This window comes from Pistacia vera, unplaced genomic scaffold (assembly GCF_008641045.1).
Source record: "Pistacia vera cultivar Batoury unplaced genomic scaffold, PisVer_v2 Contig784, whole genome shotgun sequence".
NCBI lineage: Eukaryota > Viridiplantae > Streptophyta > Magnoliopsida > Sapindales > Anacardiaceae > Pistacia > Pistacia vera.
In genome coordinates this window covers 45,834-68,930 of record NW_022196650.1, presented here as the reverse complement: position 1 = coordinate 68,930, position 23,097 = coordinate 45,834, and positions in this window count along the sequence as shown.

The window sequence follows — 23,097 nt, the reverse complement described above, 5'->3', positions numbered from 1 at the left end:
GATAAAACTATCATTATAAGTGTACACTATGGTTGCATAAAATGGATTTTCCATATAAAAAAATACGATTAGTTCCTATCGATAATATATTTACTATAATTGTTTCCTGAACTAACCAATTGACTTTTTTTTTTTTTTTTTTTTTTCTATACATATTTCCAATGCTCTTACATTTTGCTATTAATGACTTAATTGCATTATGTATTTATTTTTCTAAGTTGTATTATATTATTGGAGACATCAGAAATTATGGTAATCTGAAGTTTGTAAATAGAAATGATAAATGAACCCAGAGTTCTAAGAACCAGTCTCCAAATCATGAACTTAAAGTTCTAAATTTAAAATTTTTATTTTTATTTTAGAATCTGAAGTTTCAAACATTACAACCTAAAGTCTGGAGCGATGATTTTGATATATGGATTCAAAAGTTGAAGTTCTAAATACTAAAGTTATGTTCTTATATAATTGCGAACTTGAAGTTTATAAATAATAGTAATAAAAGACCTGAAGTCTAAAGAACTCAAAATTTATAACTTGAAGTTCTAATTTTCAAGATTCTAATATCAGAATCCGAAGTTCTGACTCTAATTATTGCTTGCCTTTTATTACACGCAATTTATTGTTATTTTTGTCATTTTATTAACATTTACTATTTATGCAATTTATCTTTCCTTTACAATGATCACATTTTATATTTATAATTTTTTTTTTTAGTATTGTTTTTGGATGCCCGAATGCATCCTATGACATGCATCTAGAAGATGCAGATTCAGGAAAGAAAATTACTTATCCCTGTAGGATAAAGTAAAATCCTAAATTTATTTCTACCACCTAAATGAATTTTGGGAGCTAAATTTCTTATGATATAGGACTCGTTGATCTTATAAAAGAACAAAATGACCATTGAAAGGAGATATCCTCCCTAAAACTAAAGATACGCTCATGTTGTAGCAGTACATATATCAAACGTCCCCTTTAGTAGTTGTGTAATAAGACCAAACTTACAAAATATTTAGAAATTGGTTAAATATCTCTTGGTTGTCAAATAAAGCAATACGCATTAAATAAAATTATGAATCACCTGAAAGTGATTACTTCACCATTCCTTGAAGAGAATGTTAACAATCATATAATCTTTGTTAAGACACTCACTAGAAGTGGGATATTTATAAACCTAAAGAAACCAAGGTCTACAAAAAAGCCTTCTTAAACCATGAAAACACATTTCGTAGGCATGTCATAAAATATATTTACCATGTACCTGTAGTACATTTGTATATTCGAAAAAATGTACTTTCATGCCCCAATGAAACTAAAAGGAAACATGATTATATCATTTTATTTAGTAAGCATTAATATTGCTTGTTATATGATGTTGTAATGCACGTTTTTATCATGTGTTCTTCCTTTTTTCACTTCTAATGTAAATATTCTTTACTGAAAATGATATAAAATCTAAGAGTGAATTGTGCGCTTTGGAAAAAGAATGGACGAGACTTTTGTCTGGTAGATAGTGCAACGACGAACACCATCCTTCGAGACAGAAAATATTTCTTAGTTTTGATATTAATTAAAGCTAAATTAAATACTATATCAAGGTCTGTAAACATAATTGAGGGCTCTGGAAGAGCGATACTCTTGTTAGCAAGCAAAATTAAGTTGAGTATCCATAATGTTTTACATTCTAGCAAATTTAGAAGAAATTTACTTAGTTTCAAAGATATACGACTCTATGGATACCACATTGAAACTAAGTGAAAATAATAGAGAATTTCTATGCATCACTTCTAATGTTTCATGCTAGAAGCATATATTGGAGAAGTTTCATGCTTTCTCGTCTAGATTATATTACATATTTATAAAGAATATTGAGACCTATGCAGTTGTAAACCAAAAGTTCATAGATCCTAAACTCTTTATGCTTTGGCATGATTGCCTCGGTCACCTAGGATTCACTATGATACGTAGAATCATTGAAAACTCACATGGACATCCATTAAAGAACCAGAAGATTTCATCGCCTAATGAGAATACTTGAAATGCTTGCTCACAAGGCAAATTGGTAGTTAGACCCTCCTTCTCTAAAGTTGGTTTAGAATCTCCATCATTCTTACAGAGAATTCAAAGGGACATATGTGGATCTATTCATCCACCAAGTGGACCATTCTGCTACTTTATGGTATTGATTGACGCATCGGCACGATGGTCACATGTTTGTTTACTGTCAACCTGTAATGTTGCCTTTACTCAATTATTGGCAGAAATTATGAAATTATGAGATTATGAGAACACTTTCTAAATTATCCTATTAAAGCAATTTGTTTTGACAATGCTGGAGAGTTTACTTCAAAGACATTTGATGACTATTGCACATTGAGCACCCGGTATCATATGTGCATACCCAGAATGTTTGGCAAAATCATTTATAAAGTGTATCTAGTTAATTGAAAGAACTTTGCTATTTCATACAAAATTACCGACTTCTACCTAGGCTTATGTTGTTTTATATGTTGCGGTATTAATTTGCCTAAGACCCTCTATATATTATCAATACTCTGTAATATAGCTTGTATTTGAACATCAGCCTACTATATCCCATTTAAAAACTTTTGGTTGTGCTTTACAAATTCCAATTGTACCCTCTCAACGCACCAAACTAGGACTCAGACGTCGATTGGGAATATAGGTTGCCTATAACTCACCGTCCATCATTAGATGTCTTGAGCCCCTAATGGGTGATTTGTTTACCCAATTTTTTACGGATTGCCATTTTGAGGAGTCAATATTTCCATCTTTAGGGGAAAAGGTAAAGCCTCCTGAAGTAAAGTCTGAACTTTCTTGGAAAGTAAAATTCTATGTTTTATTTATATCCTCGCACATCCCAATCTGAAATCAAAGTGTAAAGAATAATGCATTTGAAAAATATTGCCAATCAAGTGCCCGATGCATTTACAGATGCAACAAAAGTAACAAGATCATAAATATCTATTATCAATACACCAACAAGGATTGATGTTACCAATGAACAATCCATTCGAGCAACAATCAATTCATTTGTTACATGCCAAAAGCGTCATAGACTTGTTGGAGCCAAGGATATTGTTTCTAGGAAACGAAAGGCAAAGAGTTAGATAGATATCAATATTGACAATACTGGATAATAGACAATTCTACATCTTCTAAACTAACTTCAAAAGAGTTAATAGTCCCTGAAAAGACACAAGCCCCTGAAGGGGAACAAATCCCTAAAGAAATACAAGAACATAGAAATGAAGAAATCTCTGTAAACTATGCTCATACAAAAGAAATGTGGAATCATGAGAAAATTATCATTGATGACATATTTTCATTGTAGTAGCTACTGAAATTATGAATGATGATTTTGAGACACATTAGTCGAAAGATACACGATTGGCCAAAGTGGGAAGAAGCAATTCAAGCAGAATTAACTTCTCTAGCAAATCGTAATTTATTTGGACCTATAGTCCAAACTCTTGAAAACGTTAAACATGTAGAAGACAAATAAGTATTCACAAGAAAATCATATGAGAAAAATGAGATTGTTAGATATAAGGCCAGACTTGTGTCTCAAGGTTTCCTGTAGAGACCCGAAATTAACTTTGATGAGATGTATTCACCAATAATGGATGTAATCACATTTAGATACTTAATTAGTTTATCAGTCTTAGAAGGACTAGATATGCATCTCATGGACATTGTCACTGCATATTTGTACGGAACATTGGCTACTAGTAGCTATATGAAAATCCTTGAAGGATTCAAAATGACAAAAGTAAATAAAACAAGTCAAAGGAACATGTATTCAATAAAATTGCAAAGATCGTTATATGGGTTGAAACAATCAACATGAATGTGGTATAATCATCTCAATGAAAACTTGATGAAGGAAAGATACGTTAATAATCATATATGCTCATGTGTTTCTATAAAAAAGTCAAAATCATGATTTGTCATTGTGGTAGTATATGTCGATGACATGAACTTAATTGGAACTCTTGAAGAGCTCACAAAAGCTGCTGAGTACTTAAAAAGAGAATTTGAAATGAAAGATTTAGGGAAAACAAAATATTGTCTTACCTTGCAAATTGAGCATTGTTCAAATGGAGTATTACTCTATCAATCAAATTACACTAAAAATATCTTAAAGCGCTTTCATATGGATAAGGCTCGCCATTTGAGTACCCCAATGGTAATTTGGTCTCTTGATCCTAAGAAGGATCCATTTCGTCCCAAGGAAGATGGTGAAAAGATACTTGGTCCTGAAGTACCATATATTAATGCAATATGTGTATTATTATATTTGGCACAATGTACAAGACCAAACATATCATTTGAAGTAAATCTATTGGCAAAATTTAACTCTTTACCAACTCATCGACATTGGGATTCATTACCTTAGTGGAACAAAAGACTTTGGATCATTTTATCCAAAGAAATATGTTAATGATCTTAAGCTAGTTGGCTATGCAGATGTTGTGTACCTTTCTAGTCCCAACAAAGCCCGCTTGCAGACGAGATGTGTTTTTACTTATAATGGCCTTGCAGTATCATGAAGCTCTATAAAACAAATGTTGGTTGCTAGTTCTTCTAATCACTTCGAGATTCTTGTGTTTCATTAACCTAATCGAGAATGCGTATTGTTAAGATATGTCATCCATCATATCGAGAATATATGCAAGTTACCATTTACCTCAAATACTCCTAAAATTATAAATGAAGACAATGCAACGTGTATTTGATGTGTGCCAAGCACAACCAAAAATTAAATTACTCTACTCACAACTTGTAATCACAGTGTATAGGTCAATCCACAGAGACTAGCTAATCAGATTACCCAACTTAATACCACAATGGATTAATGAAATAAAAAAGCAGGGAAATTTTACTTCATAAATTAATTGACACAAGAGTAATTACTACTAATAGGAATTAAGTAAAGAGAATTTAATAAAAAAAAATGATTTTGACTCAAGGAAATTATCCACAGTTGCAAACTGATCACTGACTTCTAATATATATTATTCTTTAATTGAATATTTAACCAAAGATTATCAAGAAGCCAGACAATCTTTATCTTCCCTAAGTTCATTAATTTGAGCCCAACACACAAATTAATTATTATCAATAAACCACTTGGTATTACGCAATCCTCGTGAATTTACTGATAACATGACGAATTAGGAAGTAGTTAAAGATGAATAACAATCGAACAAGCGTTAGATTATTTAATTCATTTCATGTTTCTTTTAAACAATCAACAAAAGCTTGGATCCAATTGTTTTGCTTAATTACTACTCTAACTGAATATCATAACAATTACAGATTACAAATTCAGTTTTAGCAATCGATCACACAATCAATCAATTAACATGCCTCTTTAATCAATTAATTCATGCAACCATAATGAATAAAACAAAGAAACACAGATATACAAATAGAAGAATAACTAAGATTAAGAACAAAGTCTCACAATTATGCTAACCGGATTGGTGTTTCCTTGAATCGAACTAAAGAATTTAGCCTGACATGATGAGATGAAAGGCACAAAGAAAAGGAAAAATAAAATTGCGTTTTGTCTTCAACCTCTCAAACCCTAGCAACCTAAAAGTTCTATTTTATATCCCAAAGAAACGTATAAAAACTTCCCCTTAAAAGCCAACTCCTAAAATTAAGGCAAATAACTAAACCCTTTTAGGAAAACACTTCTTTCTCTCTCTTCAAACCTGCCCTTAATTTGTGCAAGTGAAATTCCAGCTCATACACAAGAATTTCCAGCCCTCCCAACTTGTATTGAACTCCCTCTTGAAGTTTGACCAAGTCTTTATACGAGCCATACAAAAGTAATCCAAATCAGCTAAGGATTAAAGCTTCTAGGCTGAAGCCGTAACTTCCAGGCCAGTTTTGGACAGGACAACGAGCTTTCTGGACTTTGGCCCCTTCATAAGAATTGTAGTTCAGGATGTTTAATTCAATTTGGGCTTTGAATCGTCTCATTTTAGTTTCAGAAACTCCTGTTATTCCCTTGTAAAACTCCAGTGGTCCGACATAAATCCTACTCCAATTAGGATTCGATTTCAGTTTTCAACTCTGACTTTACACCAACAATTGGAGGCCCAAATGAAGTCTTCTCTGGATGTGCCATCTCAACTTGGAACGTTTAAGATGTCTACTTTAACTTCATAGATGGTCTAAAAACCAAACTGTAACTTCAAGTCCATCAAAAATCTACAAATAGCCCAAAACATCCAAAAGTAAAAATGCTGGAAACTTCTGATTTTAAGTATATTTTACTTACTCTTAACCACAAATGCTTTATGCATAAAAATCATCACAAATAGGCACCATAAGATATTAAACATGCCAAATAAACTAAATGCAAGGATAATAAAAATATAAATTTATAAGTATATCAGTATTGCTAAAGTCAAAAGAAGATATATAAAGGAGACAAAACTAAGCACATTTTCCCGAAGTTCTTTTACACTCACGAACTCTAACAAAATTAAAAGATTAATGTGAAAAAAATACGCTCCAGTGATAATCTTAAAGATTTATTCAATGAGACCTTACCGACATCAGCGTTTGAAAAGTTAGTGTATGACATTGACATGCGGCAACCTAATAAGTAACTAAGTTAATTTTGTCATTATGAGGGAGAACATTAATCGGGGGAGTATCGATTAGGAGATTTTGTAAGGGACTATTGTACTGGACATATGTGCACTGTACTCTTTTTCCCTTGACCAAGATTTGTCCCATTAGGTTTTCCTAGCAAGGTTTTTAATAGGGGTGAGTGGGTCCAGGTACCCTGTTTTACAAGCAGGAATGTTAGAGTCATGGAAATGATTCTCTTTTGGTTATAAAAAGACCCCATGTATAATTAAAATGGAATAATATTGAGGCAATTAAAGAATTTATGAATTTATTCATGAAAAATCACATTCTAATTTTTCCTTACAATTTGTGCATGTTTGGAATGATTTTTTAGATGGTGTAAGTCGATATTAAGGCGTGGCTTATTGATTAGGGCTGATTTTGTCCCTTTTATGTTGTTTAGGGGTCAATTTTAATATTTATTTAGGGTTGATTTTGTCACTTTTCAATGGTGCCAAGACCAAATGGATATTTTCCATAATCTTTGTAAAAAGAAAGTGGAATGTCGCAAAAAGGGAGCTAGCTGCTCACCAAACCCTAGCCGATCAGCCAACCACTGATCAGCCTTCTCTGGCGACCTTCACCTTCTCCCATCGTCGGTCACCTCCTCCTCACCATTTTTAGCGCTACTATAGTTCACCTCCTATTGCCGCACATCCATTCAGCTTACAACCATGATTTCTTACCTTTTTGACGTAGATCGATCTTCCCAGGTGCTAGCCATCCCTTGCTCAACATCCCCTTGCATTTTTGCCACCGATCCACGTTGATTTCATCAAGAAATGCTGACGACGCTTCATATTCCACTACTAGCGACTATTCGCATTCCAGCCAGATTTCGCTCATTTTTCGACGATGATCCACCTCCCCAACTGCTGGTTCATCTTCTCCAGCATCAGATATACCTTCTAGTAGGTTTGGTTCACTAATCCATCATCGCTGCCTTGAACTTGCTAGAATCTGTTGCCACCGCCATCGCCCTTCATCTTCCCAGCATCCTTTGGTCTTCCTCAGCCACAAATCACCTTTTCTGGCCATCGGTTATCCATTTTCCTCCATGACCAGCACCATTTCAATTTCTCCAGTCACTATCAGTACCACCATGAGCGGTTGAGCTCCTAGTTGCTCGTTATGGTGAAGGCTAGACTAAGAACGGTGACCACAACTCCTTTTCACGATATTTCTTGACTAGTTGGATTGAAATCAGACACTGGAAAATTGGTTAAGTGTCCCGTATTAAGATTATATTTGTTTTCGTTTCAATTTGTTTGCAATGCTTTAATATAATTGTGATGCATGATGTTTTGAATTGATAATGTCCATTGAGAACGTTTATTGAAATTAAACTTGTTGCACAATTGAATGTTAATTTGAGATGTTGAATGTTGATTAATGCTTTCAATTGCTTCAATTACAATTGAAATCCAGTGATATTTGCATTTAGTAGTATTTCTGCTTGGTATTCATTCATTGTGATAATTGGTTGATTGGGTGATACAAAATTAGTAGTTTGTACTTGTTAGCTTTGTATCAACTAGTGGTTTTAATTGTTAGAGCTTCCGGTTAATCAATGATAATCTTTAACCAATCGAACTCTAGTTGAGTCAATATAGAGACAAGATAGATTATACTTAGATTTAGTCTTTAACCAGTTAATTTATGATTAAATTAGTAGGGAGACATGATGGATTAAACCTAGATTGCCGAAAGTTTATTTTCTGATTTGCCTAGCCTTGTAGGTTTAGGAAATCTAAGAGTAAGAAGAGGAATTGTGAATGTTAATCTTGGGTCGAGCTGAATTTGAAGGGCAACACCTTTGATATTAGTGTTTTAGTTAGCATTCTCAATTTCTTGCAATTACTTAATTTTCTTAGTTGTTCATCAATCAAATTACTCAATTTACTTGAATACACATTATGTTGATAGTCATTGCTCCCTGTGGATTCAACCTTGCTTATCACTAACCACAGTATTTAGGTTTAATTTTATGGCCGTGACAACTGGTTCTACAAGGAACCTAAAACCTACCCGCACAATACTAGTTCCTAAGATTTAGGAACCGAAACCTACCGTATCAAGACAAGTTCCTACCTTGGAACCTACCCAGTCAGGACAGGTTCCTACCCTTAAACCTACCATGTCTAGTAGGTTATGGTTTCAAGATATCCTGCACTGTTCAAAAAATAAAAAATTTTCAAATTTCAAATGACATGAAGTTTTCTAAGTAATAATTCATAAATTTGAATCACACAAACAACATAACATCAAAGTTGATACTACAAATTACAATGTCCCCAACATTGATATGAAATAAAAACGCAAATAACATTATAATAATAGATTCTCATGAATCTCATCAATGTTCAAGATAAATAATCTCCAACATTGCAAAATAAAATCAAAAGAGAACATCGATCTCAATTGTCATGTTTGCAAGATTGTCATATATGATGTTTTATGCTCTCAATTTGCAATGAATATTTCTTTGGAAAATCCACTCATTTCTACAAAATAAATACAAGAAAGTCAATTAGTATGTTAAATACATTGAATAAAATTATTTAGAAAGAAATTAACTAAATAAGAATATAAGAGATTGATATTAGTAAAGTTACCTGAATCATAAACTTCCACATCCTCCAAGTAATGTTCAACAAGAATTGGTGTAGGTGAACATCTTTACTAATCTTATGCACAAATTAAGGCTTGTACAACACGTGGATTTAAACAACTCCGAAATTGATCAAGTACATGACCCGATGTACTAAAAGCTGACTCGGAAGCAACTGTAGACACTAGAACAACAAAGACAACTCTTGCCATACGTAAGATAACCTTAAATTTTTTGTATTTATTTTCCACTAACCCAAGATATTCAAATCACTTGTCTCGACNTTGCAAAATAAAATCAAAAGAAAACATCGATCTCAATTGTCATGTTTGCAAGATTGTCATATATGATGTTTTATGCTCTCAATTTGCAATGAATATTTCTTCGGCAAATCCACTCATTTCTACAAAATAAATACAAGAAAGTCAATTAATATGTTAAATACATTATAAAATTATTTAGAAAGAAATTAACTAAATAAGAATATAAGAGATTGATATTAGTAAGTTCCCTGAATCATAAACTTCCACATCCTCCAAGTAATGTTCAACATGAATTGGTGTAGGTGAACATCTTAACTAATCTTATGCAAAAATTAAGGCTTGTACAACATGTGGATTTAAACAACTCCGAAATTGATCAAGTACATGACCCGATGTACTAAAAGTTGACTCGAAAGCAGCTGTAGACACCGAAACAACAAAGACAACTCTTGCCATACGTGAGATAACCTTAAATTTTTTGTATTTATTTTCCACTAACCCAAGATATTCAAATCACTTGTCTCGACAACTCTCCTAAAGGTACCGTTCTAACTCTGTTTGTTTTCAACATGTCCTTCTTGCATTTTCGTCAAATATGCTTGTCTGAGCTTGTTGAAGTCACTATCATTATCACTACCAGCAGCTAAAGATTGATCAATTTCCATGGCCTAAAAGGAATTGGAAGCTTGACTTTCTTCTAAACTTGAAGAAACTTGGTCATAAAATTCATACATTCATTATAACACATCTTTCAAGTTTCCAAACATCATATATTTCAACTTATGGCAAAATTTCACATATTTCAACTTATATTGAGGATTTAATACCACTCCAATCAACACCATCATGTTGGTTTTATAATACTCTCATAATATTTCAACATCCTTTCTTGTTTCACACATTTTTAAATGTTTGGGCTTTAGCGGGAGTGTTGGATATGGTTCATACTTTGCATAGTCTTGACCCTTATGCAAACACATTCAAGAGTCCCGCTCGTTGATGAGCGGGCGGGGGTGAAGGGGCAGCGCCCCCTTTACGGTAAGTCCAATTAGTAATTGGACTTGTTATTGTTTTACTAATATTTCGGCTTGGGTTAGGTTAGATTCGGGTAGACCCAAATGGGGTAGGGTTTTTTTCTATTATATAATGTAATAGTGAGAAACCTACGGTTACAAGAAAAAGAGAGAGAGTGAGCAGCCGTCAATTATTGATTTGTAATTGCTACATAGTTTTGAAACTCAATAAAATCTTTATTTGAATACAGGACGTAGTTCCTTAATCGGAACGAACTAGGGTAAATCAAGTGTCATTTATTTACTTTTCTATTTATTTTATTGCGTGGGTTTGACTGGTATTTCAAGAGGGAGAATTCCTTACATATTTAACAAAATTACGAATTCTGATAATAAAATCATTTACCTCACTTAGACCATCCTTCACAATCAAATTCAAATATGGGCGACACATCTCATATGAAAATGTTCACCATTCATAATTAAGGCATTCTTATCCATTAATCTATCTTTCAAGTAAAAGATTGCCAAATTATTAGAGTTAGTATTATCCATCGTTATAGTAGACACATGAATTTCAATACCCCATTTAAGAATTCATTTCTCTACCACTTTCCCTATCTCCTTACCCTTGTGACTATTAATGATCACAAAATTCAGAATTCTTTTGTGTAAAACCTAGTTCTCATCAATAAATTGAGCAGTGAGACATAAATAGTTAAGATTTTGAATGGAAGTTCATATATCGGTAGTTAGAGCAATCCTATACTTCAAAGAATTTTTTTTTTCAACAATACCTTCATACTAAAGAAAATCTTCATACAATCCCTAGCCACCGTAAAACGTGAAATATGATTCCACAAAGGTTGCAATGAATCGACATAATCTTTAAAACATGGCCGCTCTACCAATGAAAAGGTTGTTCATCAACAATTATCATTTTAGCAAGCATATACCCAGAATACTCTTGATTAAATCTCTAAGTGGTAAGACAACTACTATCCCCTCCTCCTTTGTTGTTGGTCTTGAAAGATTAGCGAAGTTTTTGTTTTTTATCTATATTTTGAGGGTATTAACAAATGCTTGTGCATCCAGAAGTACCATTAACAACATTGTACACTAACTTCTCACAGTACATAAACTTCGTTCGTTGGTTGTCTCATTAACAATTTTTTCAAAATGTTGCCACATTTTAGACTTGCAGATTGCTTAGAAGTTACATTTGAATTTGATGTAGACTCCCCAATATTAGGCATCTCGACAATTATATCTTTACTTGATGACATCGTTCCTCTAAGAGAAGAAAATAACAAATTTTATTAATAATTAATAAACCTGTCAAAAAGAGGCAGGTTAAAAAATAATAAAGAAATAGCAACAAAAATTCATTAAAGAAAAATAGCAGATAAAAAAATTCATTAAAGAAATAGCAACTAAAAATGAGAGCTGATGCAATGGGTTTCCAGCCATAGTCCTATTAAATCGAAATTTGTAAACAAAACTTTCATAATAGTTCATCTGGTTGCCAATAAATATAATACTAAAAAGAGATTTTGAAAATCATAGCACAAACCACTGATTAGTGATTACCAAGCTCCAACCTGAAGGTCCCAATTCTAGAGGTATGGAAAATGAGGGAATAAGGGAGTTCAAGGCATTCTTACCAGGTTGCTAACGAGGGCAGTGGTAGAGAGCTAGAGATTGACGGTGACGCAGAGATGTCGACGACACAAGGGTAGCACTGCAGTAGGCAGTAGCAGGGGTGGAAGACAGGCAACAACAGGGGTGGAAGAAAGCAGCGGGCTCGTGGTGGCATTGGAACATGGAATTTTGTTTTCAATGTTTTGCCGTTTGCGTTGCGATATCCAAATCCGATAGGTTTGAAGTTTGATAATTTTATCTAATCATCCAAATGTCGAATAAGTGAATAGGGGCAAAAAGAAAACCCTAACTGATTTGGTTATTCACTTATTTTTCAAGTAATGGACTAATGGTCTCAATAAATGCATAAAAGAAAGTACACTGAAAACCATAAAAGCTCATTGACACAATTTGATAAGACCTCATTTCGAAGGATGTAGATCTAGAAGTCTAGTGCAATGTTCTGAAACCTGAGGTGAGAGGTGACCCGTTCAGGCGAGCGGGTCACGGTTCGGACGGTCAGACAGATTCGACCGCCGGGTTGAACCGATGACGTCAGCAACAAAACCCTGTCCGGTGTTTAAAAATTATTATAATGAAAACCTGCTTCTTATAACAATCTCTAAAATGAAGGACGGAAAAGAGGAGAAAGCAAAAAGAAGTAAAGTGGTCCCAAATTAAACGTTACTGTAGGCACTAGGCAGACTAATATACTTCTAAAATGTTAAATTCGCCCACACATGGACACTCTTGCTGGCTTAAACTGGCCAGATCCCACAACCAAAAAGCTACATCCATTCATTCCAACTTAGTTTATGATAACCTGGAAATTTAATTTTACATACGTTTTTTATTTTATTTGAAGCAAATTTTGTTCTGCAAAATGAATGGAGAAATTCTTAAGAAAAAACTGAGTTTGAGATGAAATTTTAAGATGGAAATGGGAAATCTTCCAAGAGGAGTAAAAATATGATTCGAAGAAGGCAAAAGATTAACAGTGAAGATTTTATGTTACAAATCCAAGCTGGAAGGAAGATTTCCAAATACTGTTTCAGACTTTTCAACCGAAATTTCCCAACTTTCCCACACTTTCTCAGCAACCAAACAAAATTCAATCACCAAATCCTAAAATTAACCATTCTCAACCGTTCTTCTATCCAAACTGAACCAAAATTCCCGGGTTCACCAGCGTTTCCCCAGTAATCAAACACAATTCACCCACCAAAACCCACAATCAAACGCAAAAAATAGAAGAAAAAAAATCCCAATTCTGGAAACCCAAAAAACCATCAACGTGACATAACACAACATGCAAACAATAAATTACAATCAACCAATCACGAAATCACAACAAGATCTAAAAGAGACAACAACAAAAAAAAAAAAGGAAGGAGAAAGAGAAAGAGAGATCTTGCGGAAGCTCTTCACGTTCGTTACTTGGCTGAATAATAAAACTCGAAGTCAAAGATTGAAAATTGAAGGAAGACGCAAACGGCAGCTCGCACATGACGAATGTGAAGGGGTTGAAATCGAATGAAGGAGAAAGGGTTAAAATTGGTTTTAAGGATCTTGAGTCTTGATACTTATTGGACCGGATTTGCTGCTGCCCGGTTGGACCGGCGGTCTGAACAGTAACGCCGGTCCAAAACGGTCCAATGTTAAATGTCGGGTTTTTTAACCTTTGTGAACCGGAAATGTGAACGAAACTCAGTTGGACTAGCCGGTCCAGTCCGGGTTTCAGAACATTGGTGAAGAGCACAATGGTGATGAGTAGAGTATATTTGAAAAAGTTGAATTAGGATGTTATTAGAAGAATAGGATTTGAATTTGAAAATGTGTTTGGTAAATTTCTGGAAAACATTTTTTGAAAATATTTAGATTATTGTTAATCCCCTATATTTGTTAATTTAGCGAAACACCCCTATAATAAAAATTTTAAAATTAACAAAAACACCCTCACCAACCCATTAATTGTCGACAGCTAGCCACCACTGCTGGACGATGGTTAGAAGTAGTTGGAATGACACACGACTGACTGGATCTAGTCGATAATGCATCGATCTGGCATTTTTTTACCAGATCTACCATGGATCTGGCAAAAAACGGCCACATCTACGGCCAACGATCTGGCCATTAGCGACTGCCAGATCTTGGCCGTCGTTTGGCCGTCAACAACGACCAATATTTGGTCATTATTGATGACTAGATGTGGCCAGATTTGGCCATCGGCATACGACTGGCCATATCTAGCCGATCGTGCGCCATTCCTACAGATTTCGGCTACCTTCTAGCAGTAGTGGCCGGTTGTCGGGAATATGTGAGTGTATGGGGGTGTTTTTGTCATTTTATAAACTTTTATTGTTGACGGTGTTTAGTTAAATTAACAAATTTAGGGGGTTAAAAATATCTAAATATTTTGAGTTGAATATAATATGATTAGATTTTGAGAATATTGAAACAAATATGTATTATGTTTTGTTGGCTACTGTTTTGATAAATTTAAATTTTTTATTTTTTATTTTTTTTATTTTATGGAGTTAACAGGTGTTGTTAAGGTAAGTGATTTTGTTTTTATTTAAAATAAATTTAATAGGTATCAATTAATTAAAATTGAACTAAAACGATAAATGAAACAAAATCCATTAATGTTCCTTTATATATTCCATTCCATTTTACAGTCCGTTGCTATTACCATTCACATTCCATTAAATAAAACAAACATAAAATTGTCATGTTATGTTTGTCTCCATATCTATATACTTGATTTGGTTTTTGTATTTCAAAATAGTTTACATTACTTAATTACAAAGCTTAAGTGGGATTTGTCTTTTGTGAATCTTTTAGTATAATCCAGAAAAACTCGATCAATTGGACTAGTTAATATGAATGTGAATTGATAAATCAATCAAACAATCATTATTAATTTTTATCAATAAGTAAATAGAATCAATTTCATATGCTAAGAGATTGAAATTTTTTAGAACCATAAAAAAAGACCTTCAATGTAATAATGTTTATGAGATTTGAAACCTTACTTAAAATGCAATGCCAACAATGCTCTAATTAAATGTAAACAAATAACCTTTATACACAAAGTCAGGTTAGGTGGAGGGCCTATTGGCCCAGTGGCCTGGCCCAATGGCCACCTATATAAGTATAACCTATTTTTGTTGTACTAGAAATTTTAAACACTAATTTTTTTTAGTAAAATTTAATATTTGATAATAATATAAGTACCACAAATATATGAAAACAAAGAAAAAGAAAAGTTGAATCAGCATGACAAAATGTTGAACTTGCGCATTTTGTACTGCAGATATTTTTATAAAAAAGAGGCTTTAATAGTTAATAATATGCTTCCTTTTGAAATTTTTACTTTTATTAGTTCCATTTTTACTGATTTTAATTAAGGATAGAATAAGAGTGTTATTTAAGCACCCGTAAAACTCTATTTCAGCTCCATTATTAATTATTTCAAATTAATTTTGTATTTTAAATTGTAATTACCAAAAAGGATATTGATAAGTAGTTATAGTTTACAGAAATTATAACTTGTTATAATCTTAGTGGTTTAATTGCAATAAAATAAAATAACAAGGACTGAAANATGTAAAATTAAATTTCCAGGTTATCATAAACTAAGTTTGAATGAATGGATGTAGCTTTTTGGTTGGAGGAAATTTAACTAATACGCCTTACCAAGTTTCGAATTAAGAATATAACCTTGAAAAGGTTTTTGATTTTTTTTTTTGGGTTAAAAAATATGATGTGGCACACTTAAGTGTAATTGAAGCAGCAAAAAGGATTAGGGTGAAAAGATTTAAAAATTTGTGGGTTAGAGTATAATAAAGAGAAGTTGATTTAAAATTTGAAAGGCAAAACACATTTCTCTCAGCTTCTCTTTCTCAGAACAGGATTCAAACACCTTCCTCTCTCTCGTTTTTTATTTCAATTTTCTGCAATTACTCAATTTCTTTGCTCTTTGCATTTTTGTCATTCCTTGCCATTCCCGGTTAAGTTATAATGGTTGAGATCCTCAAAGAAACAGAAAAAATCCATCCACTCCCCAAATTGTAGGCACCACTGGGTTTACCAAAAATGGAGAAGAAGAAGTTGCGGTGGAGCAATTTTCGATGACTAAAGTTGTTCTACCAGGAGAGGAGACGACGCTGACAGAAGACATTCTGCTAGCGGAACAAGGGAGGGCAAGAGTTGAAAATGAAACTGAAGGGGAGGATGCCGACGCAAATTCCATCGAGGAGGTGGAAGAAGATGAAATTATTGGTTGTTGGTGCTAATTTGGGGATATTTGGTTGGTGTTTATTGTTAGGGTCATTGTTGCATTTTGTCAACTAGTTGGAGGGCATGAGAAGAGTGGGTGTTTTAGGCTTCCAGAGGACTGCGGAAGCCAAGGGAGGCCATAGGGAGGTTGTTTGTGATAGTGATGTGTTGTTCTTCAAATGGGAGGGAGCCTGAGCCGGAAGATGGTGCATTGATGATCTTGTTGTCAATTTAATTGACCATGGTCCCTGGTGCCATAAAAGTCATGGTGCTTAAGCGACCAAGAGTAAAAGTAAAGAATCAATTAAGCGACGTGCATCTGGGCAGAAGTTGATTCTGCCTCGGACATGATCGCTTAAGCGATTATAAATTGCTTAAGCGACCAACGTTAAAAGCAAGGGATCGCTTAAGAGATATAATAAATTGCTTAAGCAATCGTGCCTCTGGGCACTTATATATTGTCTTGTTCGTGATCGCTTAAGCTATCTACGATCGCTTAAGCGACCAACAGTAAAAGCGAAGAATCACTTAAGCGATACACTTAATTGATTAAGCGATTGTGCATCTGGGCAGAAGTTTATTCTGCCTCGGACATGATCGCTTAAGCCATTTGTAATCGCTTAAGCGACCAAGGTTAAAAGCAAAGGATCTCTTAAGCGATAGAATAAATCACTTAAGCGATCGTGCACCTGGGCACTTATTGATTTTGTCTTGTTCGTGATAGATCGCTTAAGCGATCAAGTGTAAAAGCGTAGAATCGCTTAAGCGATAATATAAATACAACCAGATCTCTTAAGCGACTAAGTCTAAATACACAGGATCGCTTAAGCGAGAAATGAAATCTCTTAAGCGATCCAGTGTATTCGGATTATTTTTATTGTATTTCACTAGATCGGTTAAGTGATTAACGCTATCTTAAACATATAAGGTGTACGATTTTTTCAGTGGACCATGAGCGTTATTATATTTTAATTAAATTAGTTCTTTTACGGCTATATTGAACATATATGGTGTAGAATGTTTACGTCTATATTAAACATATCAGATGTACAATTCGTTTAGTAGACCATGACCGCTATTATATTTTAATTAAATTAGTTCTTTTATGGCTATATTAAACATATATGGTGTAGAATGTTTACTTCTATATTAAACATATCAGGTGTATGATTCATTCAGTGGACTATAACCATTATTATATTTTAATTAAATTAGTTATTTTACGGCTATATTAAACATATATGGTGTAGAATGTTTACGTCTATATTAAACATATNTCCGATCTTTGACTTCGAGCTTTATTATTCAGCCAAGTAACGAACTTGAAGAGCTTCTGCAAGATCTCTCTTTCTCTTTCTCCTTCCTTTTTGTTTTTGTTGTCTGTTTTAGATCTTGTTGTGATTTCGTGATTGGTTGATTGTAATTTATTGTTTGCATGTTGTGTTATGTCACGTTGATGGTTTTTTGGGTTTCCAGAATTGGGATTTTTTTCCTTCTATTTTTTGCGTTTGATTGTGGGTTTTAGTGGGTGAATTGTGTTTGATTACTGGAAAAACGCTGGTGAACCCGACAATTTTGGTTCAGTTTGGATAGAAGAATGGTTGAGAATGGTTAATTTTAGGTTTTGGTGATTGAATTTTGTTTGGTTGCTGAGGAAGTGTGGGAAAGTTTGGAAATTTCGGTTGAAAAGTCTGAAACAGTATTTGGAAATCTTCCTTCCAGCTTGGATTTGTAACATAAAATCTTCACTGTTAATCTTTTGCCTTTTTCAGATCATATTTTTACTCCTCTTGGAAGATTTCCCATTTCTATCTTCTTAAAATTTCATCTCAAACTCTGTTTTTCTTAAGAATTTCTCCAATCATTTTGCAGGAGAAAATTTAGCTGCCCGACCATCCCAAGTTTCCATTTAACAAAATGGCCATGAAAATCTTTTTCATTTTTTTTTGGGTTAAAAAATATGACGTGGCACACTTAAGTGTAATTAAAGCAGCAAAAAGGATTAGAGCGAAAAGATTTAAACATTTGTGGGTTAGAGTATAATAAAGAGAAATTGATTTAAAATTTGAAAGGCAAAACACATTTCTCTCAGCTTCTCTTTCTCACAACAGGATTCAAACACCTTTCTCTCTCTCGTTTTTTCTTCCAATTTTTTGCAATTTCTCAATTTCTTTGCTCTTTGCATTTTTGTCATTCCTTGCCATTCCCGATTAAGTTATAATGGTTGAGATCCTTAAAGAAATAGAAAAAAAACCCATATACTTCCCAAATTGTAGGTACCACTGGGTCTACCGAAAGTGGAAAAGAAGAAGTTATGGTGGAGTAACTTCCGATGACTGAAGTTGCTCCACCAGGAGAGGAGACGGCGTCGACAGAAGACATTCTATTGGCGGAACAAGGGAGGGCAAGAGTTGAAATTGAAATTGAAGAGGAGGATGCCGACGCAAATTCCAAGCGTCGGACATACTAAGAGTAAAAGCAAAGGATTGCTTAAGCGATCTGGTATATGACAGAAGATCGCTTAAACGATCTGGTATAAGCGATTTTAGATCGCTTAAGCGATCGTGCATCTGGGCAGAAGTTGATTCTGCCTCGGACATGATCGCTTAAGCGATTATAAATCACTTAAAGCGACCAACGTTAAAAGCAAAGGATCGCATAAGCGATCATGCATCTGGGCACTTATTTATTGTCTTGTTCATGATCGCTTAAGCGACCAACAGTAAAAGCGAAGAATCGCTTAAGCGATCCTGCGCCTGGACACTTATTTATTGTCTTGTTCATGATTGCTTAAGTGATCTACGATCGCTTACTTGACCAATCATGAAAGCGAAGAATCGCTTAAGCGATTGTGCATCTAGGCAGAAGTTTATTCTGCCTCGGACATAATCGCTTAAGCGATCAAGGTTAAAAGCAAAGGATTGCTTAAGCGATAGAATAAATCGCTTAAGCGATCGCGCATCTGGGCATTTATTGATTCTGTCTTGTTCGTGATCGCTTAAGCGACCAAGTGTAAGGTATAGAATCGCTTAAGCGATAATATAATACAACCAGATCTCTTAAGCGACTAAGTCTAAATACACAGGATCGCTAAGCGAGAAATGAACATCTCTTAAGCGATCCAGTATATTTGGAGTATTTTTATTGTATTTCACTAGATGGTTTAAGCGATTAACGTATTCTTAGACAATAAGGTGTACGATTCATCAGGGACCCTGACCATTATTATATTTTAATAAATTAATTCTTTTATGGCATATTAAACAATATATGGTATAGAATATTACATCTATATTAAACATATCAGGTGTACGATCGTTCAGTGGACCATGACCTTATTATATTTAATTAAATTAGTTTTTTTATGGCTATATGAAACATATATGGTGTAGAATTGTTACGTCTTTTAAACATATCAGGAGTGTCGATTCGTTCAGTGGACCCTGACCATTATTAATTTTAATTAAATTAGTTTTATGGACTATTAAACATATATGGTGTGAATGTTTACGTCTATATTAAAACATCAGGTGTACGATTCGTCAGTGGACCATGACCATTATATATTTTAATTAAATAATTTTTTACGGCTAATTAAACATATATGGTTGTAGAATGTTTACGTCTATATTAAACATATAGGTGTACGATTGTTCAGTGGACCATGACCGTTATTATATTTTAATTAAATTAATCTTTTATGCATATTAAACATATTGGTATAGAATATTTACATATATTAAACAATAAGTGTGTACGATTCGTTCAGTGGACCATGACTATATTATATTTTAATTAAATTAGTTTCTTTTAGGCATATTAAACATATATGGTATAAAATGTATGTTATATTAAACATATTAGTGTACGATTCGTCCAGGGGACCATGACGTTTATATTTTAATTAAATTAGTTCTTTTACGGCTATATTAAACATATAGATGTAGAATGTTTACGTCTATATTAAACATATCAGGTGTACGGTTTGTTCAGTGGACATGAACGTTATATATTTAATTAAATTAGTTCTTTTATGGCTATATTAAACATATATGGTGTAGAATGTTTACGTATATTAAACATATCAGGTGTACGATTTGTTAGATAGAGCATGACCGTTATATATTTTAATAAATTAGTTCTTTTACGGCTATATTAAACATATGGTGTAGAATGTTTACGTCTTATTAAACATATCAGGTGTACGTTCATTCCGTGGAATATGACGTATTATATTTTATTAAATAGTTCTTTTACGTCTATATTAAACATATGTCCATAAACATGGAAATATATATGAAGGTAAATTACCCTTAATCGGTTAAGCGATCCCGTCTATTTAGCCTTGGTCTACAGAGTGCAGAGCAGATGGTTGCAAGTTCAATTTATATCAATATTTTTATATTACTCTGCAGAACTAACAAAAATAATAGAATATAATAGATTTTTCAGTTTATGTACGGTGTGATCGACAAAGACCGAAGTGTTCTTTTCACATTCTATTGAAATGAAAAAATAATAATAAAAAAGGATAATATTAACTAAACATTATGGAATATAATTTCTCACCGAAGTATATCGCTTACTGATTTGCTTAAGCGATCAGTTAGCGCTTAAGCGATTAGTACAAATAAGCTTGATGCTAAGTGATCTGCTGCTATATTCTAATCGCCTAAGGTCTGCGCCATATACTAGACTTATACCAATTGCTTAAGCGATCTTCTGTTCTATACCAGATGCTTAAGTGATCTTCTGTAATATCAGATCGCTTAAGCGATCATCAGATCAAAACACATTTCAGCCATCTCCACTATAATCGGTGCTATCACCCCTAGCTAATCACAATGCAAGAAAATATTAACAAATTTCTCTCTTCAACTTGGCATACATCAAACCCAACCCAACAACCTAAAACAACTAAATCAAAATCATAAACCCAACCCCATCCATTATTAAATCTTTATAAATCTAAATATAAGATGTAAAGCAGGGATACACATACTAGATGTAAATTCAAGAGAGGAGGAGGGGATCTTGGCGGAGAAGATGTTAATGGTAAGGGAGAAGAAAGTGTTATGGGAGGAACAAGAAGATATAGGAAGGAAGAAGAAGACGTAGAGAAGGAGAGAGAAGATGTAGACGAAGCTAAGAAGAACACAGCAACAGGTAGAGATGCGTTAATGGTGGGAGGAAGAAGAAGTGTTTGGGTTTGTTTGCAAGAATTTGGGTTTTTGGGAATATATATAATTTTTAAAAGATTACATAATACTTCATTAATCCTAATTAAGCACTATCAAGTTTAATTACCTTAATCTCAATAATAAGGCTATTATCGGTTAACACTTTAAACTTCAAGCCTTTTAATTAAATTTAAACTTCGAGATGGCCTTTTAATAAACTGCCCCCATTTTGCAGAAACAAAATTTGCTTAAAATAAAATCAACCAACGTAGTAAATTAAATTTCCAGGTTTATAAAAAATTTGAATGAAGGGATGTAGCTTTTGGTTGGAGGAAATTAACTAATACGCCTTACCAAGTTTCGAATTAAGAATATAACCTTGAAAAGGTTTTGATTTTTTTTTTGGTGTTAAAAAATATGATGTGGCACACAAGGTGAATTGAAGCAGCAAAAGGATTAGGGTGAAAAGATTTAAAAATTTGTGGGTTAGAGTATAATAAAGAGAAGTTGATTTAAAATTTGAAAGGCAAAACACATTTCTCTCAGCTTCTCTTTCTCAGACAACAGGATTTCAAACACCTTCTCTCTCTCGTTTTATTCAATTTTCTGCAATTACTCAATTTCTTGCTCTTTGCATTTTTGTCTTCCTTGCATCCCGGTTAAGTTATAATGGTTGAGATCCAAAGAAACAGAAAAAATCCATCCACTCCCCAAATTGTAGGCACATGGGTTTACAAAAATGGAGAAGAACGAAGTTGCGGTGGAGCAATTTTCGATGACTAAAGTTGTTTCTAACCTAGGAGAGGAGACGACGCTGACAGAAGACATTTCTGCTAGCGGAACAAGGGAGGGCAAGAGTGTGAAAATGAACTGAGGGGAGGATGCCGACGCAATTCCATCGAGGAGGTGGAAGAGATGAAATTATTGTTGTTGGTGTAATTTGGGATATTGGTTGGTGTTATTGTTAGGGTCATTGTGCATTTTGTCAAAAAGTGGAGGGCATGAGAAGAGGGGTGTTTTAGGCTCAGAGGACTGCGGAGCCAAGGGAGGCCATAGGGAGGTTTGTTGTGATAGTGATGTGTTGTTCTTCAAATGGGAGGGAGCCTGAGCCGGAAGATGGTGCATTGATGATCTTGTTGTCAATTTAATTGACCATGGTCCCTGGTGCATAAAAGTCATGGTGCTTAAGCGACCAAGAGTAAAAGTAAAGAATCAATTAAGCGACGTGCATCTGGGCAGAAGTTGATTCTGCTCGGACATGATCGCTTAAGCGATTATAAATTGCTTAGCGACCAAGTTAAAAGAACGGGATCGCTTAAGAGATATAATAAATTGCTTAAGCAATCGTGCCTCTGGGCACTTATATATGTCTTGTTCGTGATCGCTTAAGCTATCTACGATCGCTTAAGCGACAACAGTAAGCGAAGAAATCA